At 38.3% G+C, this 14338-nt stretch overlaps 1 protein-coding gene and 1 long non-coding RNA gene across 2 annotated transcripts in view; one reads left to right on the top strand and one right to left on the bottom strand.

Annotated features, from left to right (window-relative positions):
* LOC121712175 (N-acetyllactosaminide beta-1,3-N-acetylglucosaminyltransferase 4-like) overlaps positions 1 to 4814 on the bottom strand; it is a 51741-nt gene extending 46927 nt beyond the window's left edge. The window contains exon 1 of the mRNA XM_042096271.1: positions 4746 to 4814. The gene's annotated coding sequence lies outside the window, so the exon portion shown is untranslated. The remainder of the gene's footprint in view (positions 1 to 4745) is intronic.
* LOC121712212 lies at positions 462 to 919 on the top strand. Its single transcript, XR_006032550.1, has 2 exons — positions 462 to 652; positions 763 to 919. It is a non-coding gene; the product is annotated as an uncharacterized LOC121712212 (long non-coding RNA).
* Positions 4815 to 14338: the final 9524 nt, after the last annotated feature.

Raw genomic sequence — 14338 nt, 5'->3', positions numbered from 1 at the left:
CAGTGTGCTTGTTTTCAATATCAAGATTAAGATCAGGATTATAATGCTATTTAATCGAAGGTCAAATACTTCACACTCTACATCCAGTGGCTATTTGACTTGTATAGATTTGTGCTCTATGAACTGTCTCTGCCTGAATTTGAGGCTAATGATTTTGGAGGGATCTAAACATCAAACCTTTTTACATGCTGACAATTTGAAACAGAAGTTTGTCTAAAAATCATAACCTTTAAAATCATATATTGCATTAATCAATTAAACAAACAATCCATATATTTTTTACTGATCTCTTGTCATGAGCCCTCTCACTCCACCGTGTTACCACCTTAATTGGTTTCCATTATCTTCCACTCTGCTCACCACTCTCTCTACTCAGCCTAACTAGCTCCACCTGTCTCTGCTCTGCTCTGCTCTGATTACTCTGCCAGCTGCGCCGCATTACCCACTAACCTCTCCCAGTATTTAAAGCCCTGTCTTTCAGCTCTCCTTTGTCAGATCATCTGCAAAGTTCACACCCGGAACCTGTTTGTTCGCACTTCTGGCTGACTCCTGTTTTGTGACCCCGGACCTGGCTGAATCCTGACTACTCTTCTGCCCCAGAAGACCAGACCTGCTTTCTGCCTTAACGACTCCTGAGTACTCTTCGACCCCGGTAACTCTGACCAGCCTTCTGCCTTTGCAACTATGATTTCGGATTTCCCTTGAACTGTACTTCTGCCTTGTTTCATCCGCCCTGTTGTGCCTGTGTTCCCCCCCCCCCAGGACTTCCGGACCACCCACCAACCGTCTTCATAGGATGCCTCGCTGCCACTGGGGGAGACAGACACGGCACATTGGACGGAACCCCGGGAACCCCTGGAGCCTTCACTCACTTCCTACTTCCCTTTCCCCTGAAGTTCAATAAACTTTCTGGTGTGACTCAATTGTGGTCGTCTGTCTGAACCGTGACATCTCATTTAATACCATATGAAGGAAAATGACCTTGGATGTTTAAACTAAATTTCTCTCTCTCTTACTCCCTCATTGTGGTGCATGAACTATATTATAAATCTAATTGCTCTTGGGTGCTCCTTGTTGGTGCCCCCTCCTCCTCCTCCCCAATTCCTATCCTCCCTCACCTTTCTTATGCAGCCCTTGCCACTTAAAGGCCGTGTTGCAGGGTTCATTTTCCAACGAATTTGCACAATTTGCTTGTTGATAATAAACATTTAAACTGTTACCCAACAACATCAAATACAATGGATATCACAAAACGGAATATAATACGAAAAAGCAGGTAATATTTCACAGCATTTGAAGTGATTCTCCTTTCCCCCACAATGCATTGCATTACGTCACCTTGGGGAGACTACAGACCAAAGCCCACCTTGTGACCCTTGAGAATAACGAGAGAGGAGTAGAGAGACGAGTAAGGTATTGTTCAGCAGTAGATAGCGCAGATTATAGATAAATATATAGGCTATAGATAGCCTAGATATGTATATAGATAGCTAGATAGATCATGTCATTATGCTGGTCACAGGGGAGCTCCTCGACCAGCGGCCAAAATGCACTCGCTTCCCTAGTTACTGCAACTCTCCACCACAGTTTCCATCGGGACGGCACAGCCCACACAAGCACCTGCAAAACTGCGACTTGCCCATATTATCTCCCTCTTTGGTAAGCCGTACCCTGACGATGTCAATGGCAATCAATCACGAGCAGTAGTTATCGAAAATATTCATGCTGAAGACACGACCAGCCTAATCGGCGGCGGCTAGAAGCTAAGTAACTGGGGTGGCTCACAGGTGGGACTAAAAAGTTAGCCCAGCTAGCTATCATGATGCTTCATATTCTGATCTTCTGACTAAGTTTGCCCGGTAGCCTACTTATCTGAACTAACGACATGATCACTATCACTAGATATAAAGAACATGTTGACTTTCATTCGGTGCTGTTCACTGACAGTAACAAAAAAAGTGTCGTAATGTTATAAGCATAATACATTGAACTGAATAGGTGCATTATAGCCTCATAACGAGGCCTCTCAAATTCAGAAAATTGCATTAAACTAAAATCGGAAGACATTGTTATCTTTGTTAGACCATAGGGTCGTTGTCATATAAATGCTGTAACGAAATTCGAAGTGTAAATATACAAAACTTTATGTTGAAAGTGTAACCGCGACCGTTTCCCATAGGAATGAATGTAAAACATATACCCTCCAAAACGAGACCTCCCGAAATTCAGAAAAAATACTAAATTGATATCAGGCACCGTTATTACCATTGGTAGATCATAGGGTAGCTGTGATATAAATGCCGTGACGAAATTCGAAGTGTAAATATACAAACTTTATGTTGAAAGTGTAACCGCGATGTCCATTGAAATGCATTGAAATGAATGAAGCGCAGATCAAGTAGTCCCCAAAGTGACGTCATCACCGAATTGCGTACAAAAAACCCGCTAATGCTAAAAACAACAAAAACTGGCATTTAACACCATTTGGAGACATTTTTAAAATGATATACATATATTGAGTGCTTTATGTACCCATTAATCAACAGTGGTGTTTAACCTGCAACACAGGCTTTAATCTACTAAACCCCTCTTCTACTGCACTTTTTACCCCCCCTGCACAAATAGGCTGACACCAGACATAATTTCACTGCATTTCTTACTTCCAGTAACTATATGCATGTGACAAACTTCCTTGTATCCTTGTAATCTCTTACATTAAGTGTGAATTCAATTTCACGTCTTTGCTGGGCTGATGACATCACAATGGACTATAACTTGATTTGCACCTGTATCATCTTCTAGCTGCTCATCTAGGCCCCATCAAAGAATCAGTTCAACTGATTGCACCTGTATCAACTGCTTTCTACTGAACTAGACCAACTCTCTCTGTGTTTCTCCATTCTACAAGGATATAAGACACATTTCATCCAACTTTCTATCCATTCATCCTCTTCAAACCATTCACTCATCCACCCATTAAACTCCATCAACATCCATTAAACAATCTGCCTATCAACATCCATTCAACTTTCTGTCTATCAACATCCATTACACTATCTACATTTAACTTTTAAACTATATACTCTGTCTCAGGCTTTAAGCATACAATATGGCTCTATTAAGACTGCCGTTAAGCAATTAGAATCCTAGGCCAGGTGGCCAGGCCACCTGCACCCTATCAGTTTCTCAGGCTAACCTTTTAAACTATCCACCTATTTGACTGTTCAGTCAGTCCAACTATATTAAACCTCATCTACCTAGTTCAGTCATTCCAACTATATTAAACCTCATCTACCTAGCAAATAATTTAACCATTTAAACTATCCACCTATTTAACTGTCCAGTCATTCCAACTATATTAAACCACATCTACCTAGTTCAGTCATTTGAACTATATTAAAACTCATCTACCTAGCAAATAATTTAACCTTTTAAACTATCCACCTATTTAACTGTTCAGTCATTCCAACTATATTAAACCTCATCTACCTAGTTCAGTCATTCCAACTATATTAAACATTATCTACCTAGCAAATAATTTAACCTTTTAAACCATCCACCTATTTAACTGTTCAGTCATTCCAACTATATTAAACCTCGTCTACCTAGTTCAGTCATTCCGACTATATTAAACATCATCTACCTAGCAAATAATTTACCCCTTTTAAACCATCCACCTATTTAACTGTTCAGTCATTCCAACTATATTAAACCTCGTCTAACTAGTTCAGTCATTCCAACTATATTAAAACTCATCTACCTAGCAAATAATTTAACCTTTTAAACTATCCACCTATTTAACTGTTCAGTCATTCCAACTATATTAAACCTCATCTACCTAGTTCAGTCATTCCAACTATATTAAACATTATCTACCTAGCAAATAATTTAACCTTTTAAACCATCCACCTATTTAACTGTTCAGTCATTCCAACTATATTAAACCTCGTCTACCTAGTTCAGTCATTCCAACTATATTAAACATCATCTACCTAGCAAATAATTTACCCCTTTTAAACCATCCACCTATTTAACTGTTCAGTCATTCCAACTATATTAAACCTCGTCTACCTAGTTCAGTCATTCCAACTATATTAAAACTCATCTACCTAGCAAATAATTTAACCTTTTAAACTATCCACCTATTTAACTGTTCAGTCATTCCAACTATATTAAACCTCATCTACCTAGTTCAGTCATTCCAACTATATTAAACATTATCTACCTAGCAAATAATTTAACCTTTTAAACCATCCACCTATTTAACTGTTCAGTCATTCCAACTATATTAAACCTCGTCTACCTAGTTCAGTCATTCCAACTATATTAAACATCATCTACCTAGCAAATAATTTACCCCTTTTAAACCATCCACCTATTTAACTGTTCAGTCATTCCAACTATATTAAACCTCGTCTACCTAGTTCAGTCATTCCAACTATATTAAAACTCATCTACCTAGCAAATAATTTAACCATTTAAACTATCCACCTATTTAACTGTTCAGTCATTCCAACTATATTAAACCTCATCTACCTAATTCAGTCATTTCATCTATATTAAACATCATCTACCTAGCAAATAATTTAACCTTTTAACCGAGAACAATTGAAATCTAATTATCTTAGTTTTTATACTAATTTCTGCTTTTGTACTGTATGAGTACTAAATATGGACACGTTGAACATACTAAATGTCAAACCAACATTATTTATTTTAAATCAATCTAAAATCTACTCACTTACCTGAATGAAATGATGCCACTGTTTCAGATTTTGCACAATGAGGAAGAAGGAAACTAAAGCAACCAGCATATGCAAACACAAGATGGACTTTGCACTTTTGTTCCTCAGACTTCACTGTTAAAAAAGCTAGAAACCAGCTTTTACATTACATTACATTTAAGGTTGCCAACCGTTCCGTAAAATACGGAATCATCCTGTAGTTGAAAGGAAAATCAGCTCAGTGCAAATTCATGACAGTGCAGTATTAGGCTATACATCAGACTATGAATGAAGACTGCAGTGGCATTGTTATCACCACACAGTAAAAGATATGGACAGAGTCATCACGTAGACGTCAATCGAGGCGGGTGAAGCAAATTTCAACCGTTTACTGTTAGTCGACGAGTACGACGGAGTATTAGGGCCACACATGAAGGAACATTTTTTTTTGCCATGACGAGATTAAACTCGACATGGCGACATTAAACTCGACTTTTCGAGAAAAAAATGAAATGTAAGATCGACTTTAATCTCGACGTATCGACTTTAATGTCGCCCTGTCGACATTAAACTCAACATTTCGAGAATAAAGTTGAAATATCATGTCGACTTTAATCTCGACGTGTCGACATTCGTGGTAGTCCTTGAGCAAGGCAGTTGTTCTGAGGAGATATAAAATAAATAAATGAACTAGAAAAGCATTTCCTGAAGGAATACAGTGCATGAAAATGCAAAAATAGCATGCTAACTATGCTAACCATGTGACTTAGCTAACTTAGCTAATCATTTTTAGCAGTTATACTTACTATGCTAACTAGCATGCTAACTATGTTAACCATGTTACTTAGCTAACTTAGCTAATCATTTTTAGCAGTTTTGCTAACTATGCTAACTAGCATGCTAACTATGCTAACCATGTGACTTAGCTAATCATTTTTAGCAGTTTTGTTAAAATGCTAACAATGTTAACAATGCTAACATGCTAAATATATTAACCATGCTAACTAGCTACAGTGGGTAGGAGTCATAGTTGATGACAAGTAACAGTTACAATGGCTGATAAGTTAAAAAGTTCAGTAGTTTAAAGGGTAAAATTGTTTAACAGTGAAATGTTGTAGTGAGGACTTTTATTTTGAAACAGTTTTTGGCAGAGGAAGCAGTTGAACAGGATGTGTAGTCTTAATAGGGCCAGTTTGTATGCTTAAAGCCTGAGACTGGCAGTTGATGCAGGTGGCCAGAACACCTGCCATAGGATTCTAATTGCTTAACGGCCATATTGTGATGTCATAATCCTAATGTTAAATCAATGGGAAATTTTGATTAGTTTTTAATTAATAGTTTAAAAAGTATAAAAGTTACAAAGCTGAAAAATACATAGCACCCATGTCCTAAGTAAGACCTACGTAACATAGTTTGAATGAAGTTTCTACGTTAAACGGTTGAAGCTGCATTAAGTGCGTTAGAAGAAGAATAAGAACTAGAAAAGCATTTCCTGAAGGAAATACAGTGCATGAAAATGCAAAAATATGATGTAAAATATCATACAGAACTAGAAAAGCATTTCCTGAAGGAAATACAGTGCATGAAAATGCAAAAATATGATGTAAAATATCATACAGAGTAAAAACAAACTATATTGGTTGCTAAGTAGATGAGGTTTAATATAGTTGGAATGACTGAACAGTTAAATAGGTGGATAGTTTAAATGGTTAAATTATTTAGGTAGATAGTTGACGATAACTGACAGTTGGAATGGCTCTAATGTTTGCTAGCAGTTATGCTAACTATGTTAACAAAGATAATAATGTTAACCAAGTTACTATGCTAGCTAGCATGCTAACACGCTAGCATGCTAACTATGCTAACCACGTTACTTAGCTAACTTAGCTAATCATTTTTAGCAGTTTTGCTAAAAATGCTAACTAGCATGCTAGCATGCTAACTATGCTAACCACGTTACTTAGCTAACTTAGCTAATCATTTTTAGCAGTTTTGCTAAAAATGCTAACTAGCATGCTAGCATACTAACTATGCTAACCATGTTACTTAGCTAACTTAGCTAATCATTTTTAGCAGTTTTGTTAAAAATGCTAACTAGCATGCTAACTATGCCAACCACATTACTTAGCTAACTTAGCTAATCATTTTAAGCAGTTTTGCTAAAAATGCTAACTAGCATGCTAACATGCTAGCATGCTAATTATGCTAACCACGTGACTTAGCTAACTTAGCTAACTAGCTACAGTGGGTAGGAGTCATAGTTGATGACAAGTAACAGTTACAATGGCCGAACAGTTAGTAGTTTAAAGGGTTAAATTGTTTAACAGTAAAATATTATAGTGAGGACTTTTATTTTGAAACAGTTTTTGGCAGAGGAAGCAGTTGAACAGGATGTGTAGTCTTAATAGGGCCAGTTTGTATGCTTAAAGCCTGAGACTGGCAGTTGGTCCAGGTGGCCCAAACACCTGCCATAGGATTCTAATTGCTTAACGGCTCTATTGTGATGTCATCAGCCCATGTTAAGTCTATGGGGAAATTTTGACTAGTTTTTAATTAATAGTTTAAAAAGTATAAAAGTTACAAAGTTGAAAAATACAAAGCCCACATGTCCTAAGTAAGACCTACGTAACATAGTTTGAATGAAGTTTCTACGTTAAACGGTTTAAGCTGCATTAACTGCGTTAGAAGAAGAAGAATAAGAAGAAGAAGAAAAAGCCTTGGAAGAACAGTACAGTGCATTTTCATGCACTGTAATAAAAACAAACTATATTGGTTGCTAGGTAGATGAGGTTTAATATAGTTGGAATGACTGAACAGTTAAATAAGTGGATAGTTTAAATGGTTAAATTATTTAGGTAGATAGTTGACGATAACTGACACTTGGAATGGCTCTAATGTTTGCTAGCAGTTATGCTAACTATGTTAACAAAGATAATAATGTTAACCAAGTTACTATGCTAACTAGCATGCTAACAATGTTAAAATGCTAAGTATGCTAACCATGTGACTTAGCTAACGTAGCTAATAATTTTTAGTAGTTATGTGAACTATGCTAACTAGCATGCTAACTATGCTAACCATGTTACTTAGCTAACTTAGTTAATCATTTTTAGCAGTTATGCTAACTAACATGCTAACTATGCTAACCATGTTACTTAGCTGACTTAGCTAATCATTTTAAGCAGTTTTGCTAAAAATGCTAACTAGCATGCTAACTATGCTAACCATGTGACTTAGCTAACTTAGCTAATCATTTTAAGCAGTTTTGCTAAAAATGCTAACTAGCATGCTAACATGCTAACTATGCTAACCATGTGACTTAGCTAACTTAGCTAATCATTTTTAGCAGTTTTGCTAAAAATGCTAACTAACATGCTAACTATGCTAACCATGTTACTTAGCTATCTTAGCTAACTAGCTACAGTGGGTAGGAGTCATAGTTGATGACAAGTAACAGTTACAATGGCTGAACAGTTAAAAAGTTCAGTAGTTTAAAGGGTTACATTGTTTAACAGTAAAATATTATAGTGAGGACTTTTATTTTGAAACAGTTTTTGGCAGAGGAAGCAGTTGAACAGGATGTGTAGTCTTAATAGGGCCAGTTTGTATGCTTAAAGCCTGAGACTGGCAGTTGATGCAGGTGGCCCGAACACCTGCCATAGGATTCTAATTGCTTAACGGCTCTATTGTGATGTCATCAGCCCATGTTAAGTCTATGGGGAAATTTTGAGTAGTTTTTAATTAATAGTTTAAAAAGTATAAAAGTTACAAAGATGAAAAATACAGAGCCCACATGTCCTAAGTAAGACCTACGTAACATAGTTTGAATGAAGTTTCTACGTTAAACGATTGAAGCTGCATTAACTGCGTTAGAAGAAGAAGAAGAAGAAGAAGAAGAAGAAAATGCCTAGGAAGAACAGTACAGTGCATTTTCATGCACTGTAATAAGAAGCCTAGGAAGAACAGTACAGTGCATTTTCATGCACTGTAATAAGAAGAAGCATAAGAATAAGAAGCCTAGGAAGAACAGTACAGTGCATTTTCATGCACTGTAATAAGAAATTTTGGAAGAACAGTATAGTGCATTTTCATGCACTATAATAAAATGCCTAGGAAGAACAGTACAGTGCATTTTCATGCACTGTAATAAGAAATTTTGGAAGAACAGTATAGTGCATTTTCATGCACTATAATAATAAAATGCCTTGGAATAACAGTACAGTGCATTTTCATGCACTGTAATAAGAAGCCTAGGAAGAACAGTACAGTGCATTTTCATGCACTGTAATAAGAAGCCTAGGAAGAACAGTACAGTGCATTTTCATGCACTGTAATAAAATGCCTTGGAAGAACAGTACAGTGCATTTTCATGCACTGTAATAAGAAGCCTAGGAAGAACAGTACAGTGCATTTTCATGCACTGTAATAAAAAGGGATTTGAGATACATCTTAGTTTTGTTAGAGTGAATTACATGTGAATAATACAGTGTTGGGCAAGCTACTTGGGAATTGTAGTGAGCAAAACTATCAGTTTCAGAAATTGAAACTAAGTGATCGTGTATGTGTAGGGTGTATTTCATACACAATCTGGCAACCTGAATGCATCAATGATTTTAAAATGAAGTTTGATGGCCATGCAAATTACGGGAGTTTTCCAGGAGAAATAACAAAACGGGAGGGTGCTGGGAGATGACCTTGAAATACGGGAGAAACCCGGGAGTGTTGACAGGTATGTAATAGGCTACAGTCTGTGCTACTTGTGTAAAATTCGCCGGCCAATGTTATATTAGTAATATTTGATTAATTTCTACAATAGCATTCTTGTGTCAGTTGTAATGTAAGTCAGTGTTATGGAATATGACTCATCAAGTCTCAGTTCATAGCCGGGTCAACACCTGAACACCTAGCAAGTAGCCTAGCAAGCTGGCTACGATTTACATACAATAACAAAGATCCTTGCTCCTTTTCAACTCTCTGGTAATATTGCATTCACAAAATACAACCAATTGTACGATAATGTTAAATCTTACTTGTGAAAAGTAATCCCCCGAGCCCTGTTTGCGATGGTCCGCCGATTTGAGCAGGAATATGCTGCACATTGCTCTGGCATCTTGTTTCTTCTGCTGCAACTATAGCGGCTGCATTTCCTGTTTCCAGCAGCCAATGTTGTGTCTACTCTGGCACAAAGGCTCTGGCATTGCAGCAAATCACCCAGACGTCATTTTTTTACCTCTGACGTCAGACGCAAAGTTTTTGCGCGTGGCACACGTAAAAATTTGACGTCTGACGCTCAGACGTCTATTTTTTACTCCTGAAGAGGTAAAAAATCAACACATGGAGGCGTTATTTTGACAGACGTTTTGTCTTGAACGGCTTGCCATAGTTTTGTAACGCCAGGTGACGTCTTTTTTTTGACGTCCACTGCACATCTAACGTTCACGTCGGTGGGACCTCCATATAAGGTCTATTTATAGTCCAAATTAGAGTGTGGCTACCCGACCCGAGCCCGACGGGTCGGATCGGGTTCGGACAAATATTTAGAAATTGTAGTCGGGTTCGGTTCGGGTTCGAACACATCGTGGCTATATGCATTGGAAGCTTTACATTTAAAATTCCTTATTATGTTGGGTAACAAACAGGTCTGCTTTACATGATGCAAACGTTTGTTTTTTGAGAATAAAGTAAAAAAGACCTAATAGCTTTCTTCCTGTGTGCAAGATTTGTTTATCGTGACAACGCATTTCAGGCGCCTCAAATGCACACGCGTTGTCACGATACATAAACAAATGGTTATGCACATTTCGCACATATGCACATAAGCACAGTCTTGGGTGACGTTAAAAAAAGTTTTTAGCCTATCAGGAGATTTTGAGATTATTTGCGTTGCATACTGTGGTAAAGACATAGGCTACCGGTAGGTCGTCTCGTTCAACTGGATGAGGATTTCCTCGAGTTGCCCCAATTAACGAAGCTGCATATGGATCAGTGACAGAGGCACTGTAGTTTCAACGACTGTTGCAGTTCATTTTTAAGACTTTTTGTCAATGGTAAGACAAGAATTCTATGCTTGCTTGGGCCTCTTGTGTTAATGTGCGCTGTGTGTGACCTGCGTGCGTGCACGCTCATCTGATTCTGTAGACAATTTGTTGTGTGTTCCGTTTAATGGGCTAAAAAGACAGGCTATCCACGAACGTGAACGTTTAATCACTAGCATGGGAATAACTGAGGCGTCATCTGCGTCGGGCTCGGACATAAAAATGAAAATGCCTCTCGGGTTCGGACGCAACTCTGTCGGACGCGGGCCGGGTTCGGACAGAAATTTGCGGCCCGATCCGCACTCTAGTCCAAATGTGGTCGTTTTAGACGTCTTTTCAACATCAAATTTAGACGTTGTTTTATACTACTTATATCACTTTCAAGAGGGTGGGGGACATGTTTTCTGTACCAGTTAATTTTCCTGTAGCTTTGTTTAGCTCAGCAGCTAGTTTGAACAGGGAATGGATTACACCTTTGTGTGCATCTCCAATTAACACCTAATGCTGGGACAATCAAATGGAGTTTTTGGACAATTATCTGTAACAGTATGCCACCTTCTGAAATGGGACTAGATCATTTTCCAGAAACTCCATTTGATTGTCTCAGCAGCAGATAAGAGAAGCATACAAAGGTGTAATACATTCCAGTTCAAACTAGCTGCTGAGCCAAAGCTAAAAGAAAATTAACTGTCACAGAAAACATGTCCTCCACCCTCTGGAAACATAAGACTAAAGATATAAACATACACACACAAATAAATCACAATTCAATACCCATTTCCATCTTTATTCAAAAACAAATGGCCCTGAATGGCATCAGGGCACCAGACATATCAAGCATAATACAGTTGAAGCAGAATTATGAATGAATTTCTTGAATTTCCCCTGGGGATCAATAAAGTATCTATCTATCTATCTATCTATCTGATAAAAAAGATTTTAATTGAATTGAACTCTTTAAATTTAACTCTTTAAAAATCCTGTGTAAGTGAGTGTGTGTGTGTATGTATGTGAGCCATCCAGTGACTTATTGTAGCTCCAGTGTTATAAAAAAAACTTTCCAAAAGGGAAACACAATCTTGACTAAATGTCCACGCCTCTGTCGCCACAACACTGGTGAGGTGGAGGCCGATATCATTTAGGGCCGTCTCGGAGTGAGGGCGCTGGCTTATCAGGGCGTTGTAAATCCTCCACGTCTGCGGCGCGTGCTTCAGGTGCTCGGACACGTTCGCTTTGATGTTCTCCTCGGTGGCTGTGGGATCGGATTTCATGAGCCCTTCTACACAAGCAGAAAAAGACAAATGATTATGCAAAGGCAATCTGCAGTCATACACCCAAGTCCCCAAATTTGTTAGCAAAAATATGTTTCCTGTGTATCCACTACCAATACTGGATTAATACAAAACTATCTAAGCAACTATTAACTGTAACACTAAGGCTGTCCACAAGAAGGGACTAAGCAGACTGTACTTCTTGAGAAAGCTTAAATCCTTTAAATCGTTACTCTCACCAAAATGCAACCTAGGTTCTTTTTGTGAATGTTCTCAGGTCAAACTTTTGTTTAAAAGCACAATTATGACGGAAGCGCCACTTAAGATATTACGTATTGTCATTTTTAGGTCTAATGGCATTTTGAATGGGAGTGATAGGATGTGATCATACTATGTTACATACTATGCATTGCTTTTTTAAATAAAGACTGACCCACATGAAACTTGGGCTTACCTTGTATTGCTCTATAAACCTTTGTTCCCTCTAAAGGACGTTTCCCCTTTTTACCCTTGCCCTTCAAATTAAATTTGGCCATGAGGCTGTTGGTGAAGAGCCTAAAGAAAAATACATTTCAATAAATGAATGTGAAGGATATATGTAGGAATAACATTACAAATGCAATAAATCCTTTACACTAGTTGATCAGTGTCCCCTAGGGTGGTCCTCCTTTTATCCCTCTACTTATCTCCTTGTCCACAGCTGGTCTACAGTTAAGCTCATAAGTTTACACACCCATGTTAAAGTTAACTAAAAAGAGGAATAAAAAAAAAAATCTTTTGTAAAATGATCTTGATGCCTTAAGCAAAAACATAGGACAAATCCAACTTGTCCTATTTCCAACAAGGACCCCAATTTTCTTTATGAATGAATAATGTATAGCAAATAAATAAATGTTCTTCCTTAAAATACAGGGGGCATAAGTATACAACCCCTATCTTTAATTCCCATAGAGGCAGGCAGATTTGTATAGTTATTTCATACTGTGTATTCTGATAAAGGTCCCTCGGCCTTTGGAATTAAAATAGCACACATCACATACCCTTAAACATACCTAGAGATTGACATGGTTTTATTTCAGTTAGCCTAATAGCTGGTTTGATTTGCATTGAAAGATGATCTTATGGAAAGCACCCCATGTCAATTTCTAGGTATGGTGAAGGGTATGTGTATGTGGGGCAATTTTATTTTTTTATTCCTCTTTTTAGTCAACTTTAGCATGGGTGTGTAAACTAATGAGCACAACTGTATAAACGTCACCTATTCTGACATGCTCATGTAGATACCTGTCCAACCCAGCACAGTCCTTGGTGTTCCGCCCACCAATTCTTGAAATTTGCAGCACCTGTTGAAATAAGTCCATAATAAAGTTGACCGACACTCCACAGAGGAATCTAACAGTGTGTGAGTGCACTGTATTATTTTATTCTAGGGAATCCATTACTTCGAGACTTGTAAAACCTACTAGGGTATCAAAGGTCTGTGCATCAGAGAGGCGTTGCTCCTGTAACTCAAATCCTCTCAATATGGACAGCTGAAGAGGCAGGCTGTGTTTCCTTCAGACGATTGCCGATATCGACCAGTAGGCTCAGGACTTTTCTGGAACACTGAAATAAATAAACACATTTATTGATTATAACCATGGTCCAATTAGAATAAAAAGGTTAGCTAGCTCACAATTATTTTCGTAATCAGCTTCAGTGTTAGTAGAGCAGTGTTGAAGAAAGAAACCAAGCTACGGCTATAACTGAAAAGCAGTTTCTGTGGACAGAGAACAGTGAAGGAAGAGAGAAGGTGGTACAATTAAAAGGGTCTTCTCCACTGCCAATAGATCAATACTTACCATCCCAAGGCAATGGAAAGGCCCATCTCCCAGTCTCAGTCACTGCATCTGAACCACAAAAAAAAAATCTGTTTTAAAAGTTATCATCCAATGAATTCTAAATTACATGATTTCTTGTTCAAAACCATGTGTGCACTGTGTAATGTGAACAGACAGCCTGGGTGATAGGATCACCACCTGAATAGCAAAATAATCCTAACTGAGAGTATTATGCATGCAGCCCGCAACTCACCATGCCTGTCATAGGGGGGGCTGCTGAGATCACCATGCCAGGGTCTGTCATGTCTGGACCTGGCCGGGGGACTGGGGGCATCACTACGGGATCGGGCATCACATCGCCGCGATCTAACATCATGTCTGGACCTGGCCGGGGGACTGGGGGCATCACTACGGGATCGGTCATCACTTCGCTGTGCTCTTTCATCAAGTCTGGACCTAGCCGGGGGCCTGGGGGCATCACCACGGGA

This window comes from Alosa sapidissima, chromosome 6 (assembly GCF_018492685.1).
Source record: "Alosa sapidissima isolate fAloSap1 chromosome 6, fAloSap1.pri, whole genome shotgun sequence".
Classification (NCBI taxonomy): Eukaryota; Metazoa; Chordata; class Actinopteri; order Clupeiformes; family Clupeidae; genus Alosa; species Alosa sapidissima.
This window is presented reverse-complemented; position numbering and strand designations above follow the sequence as displayed.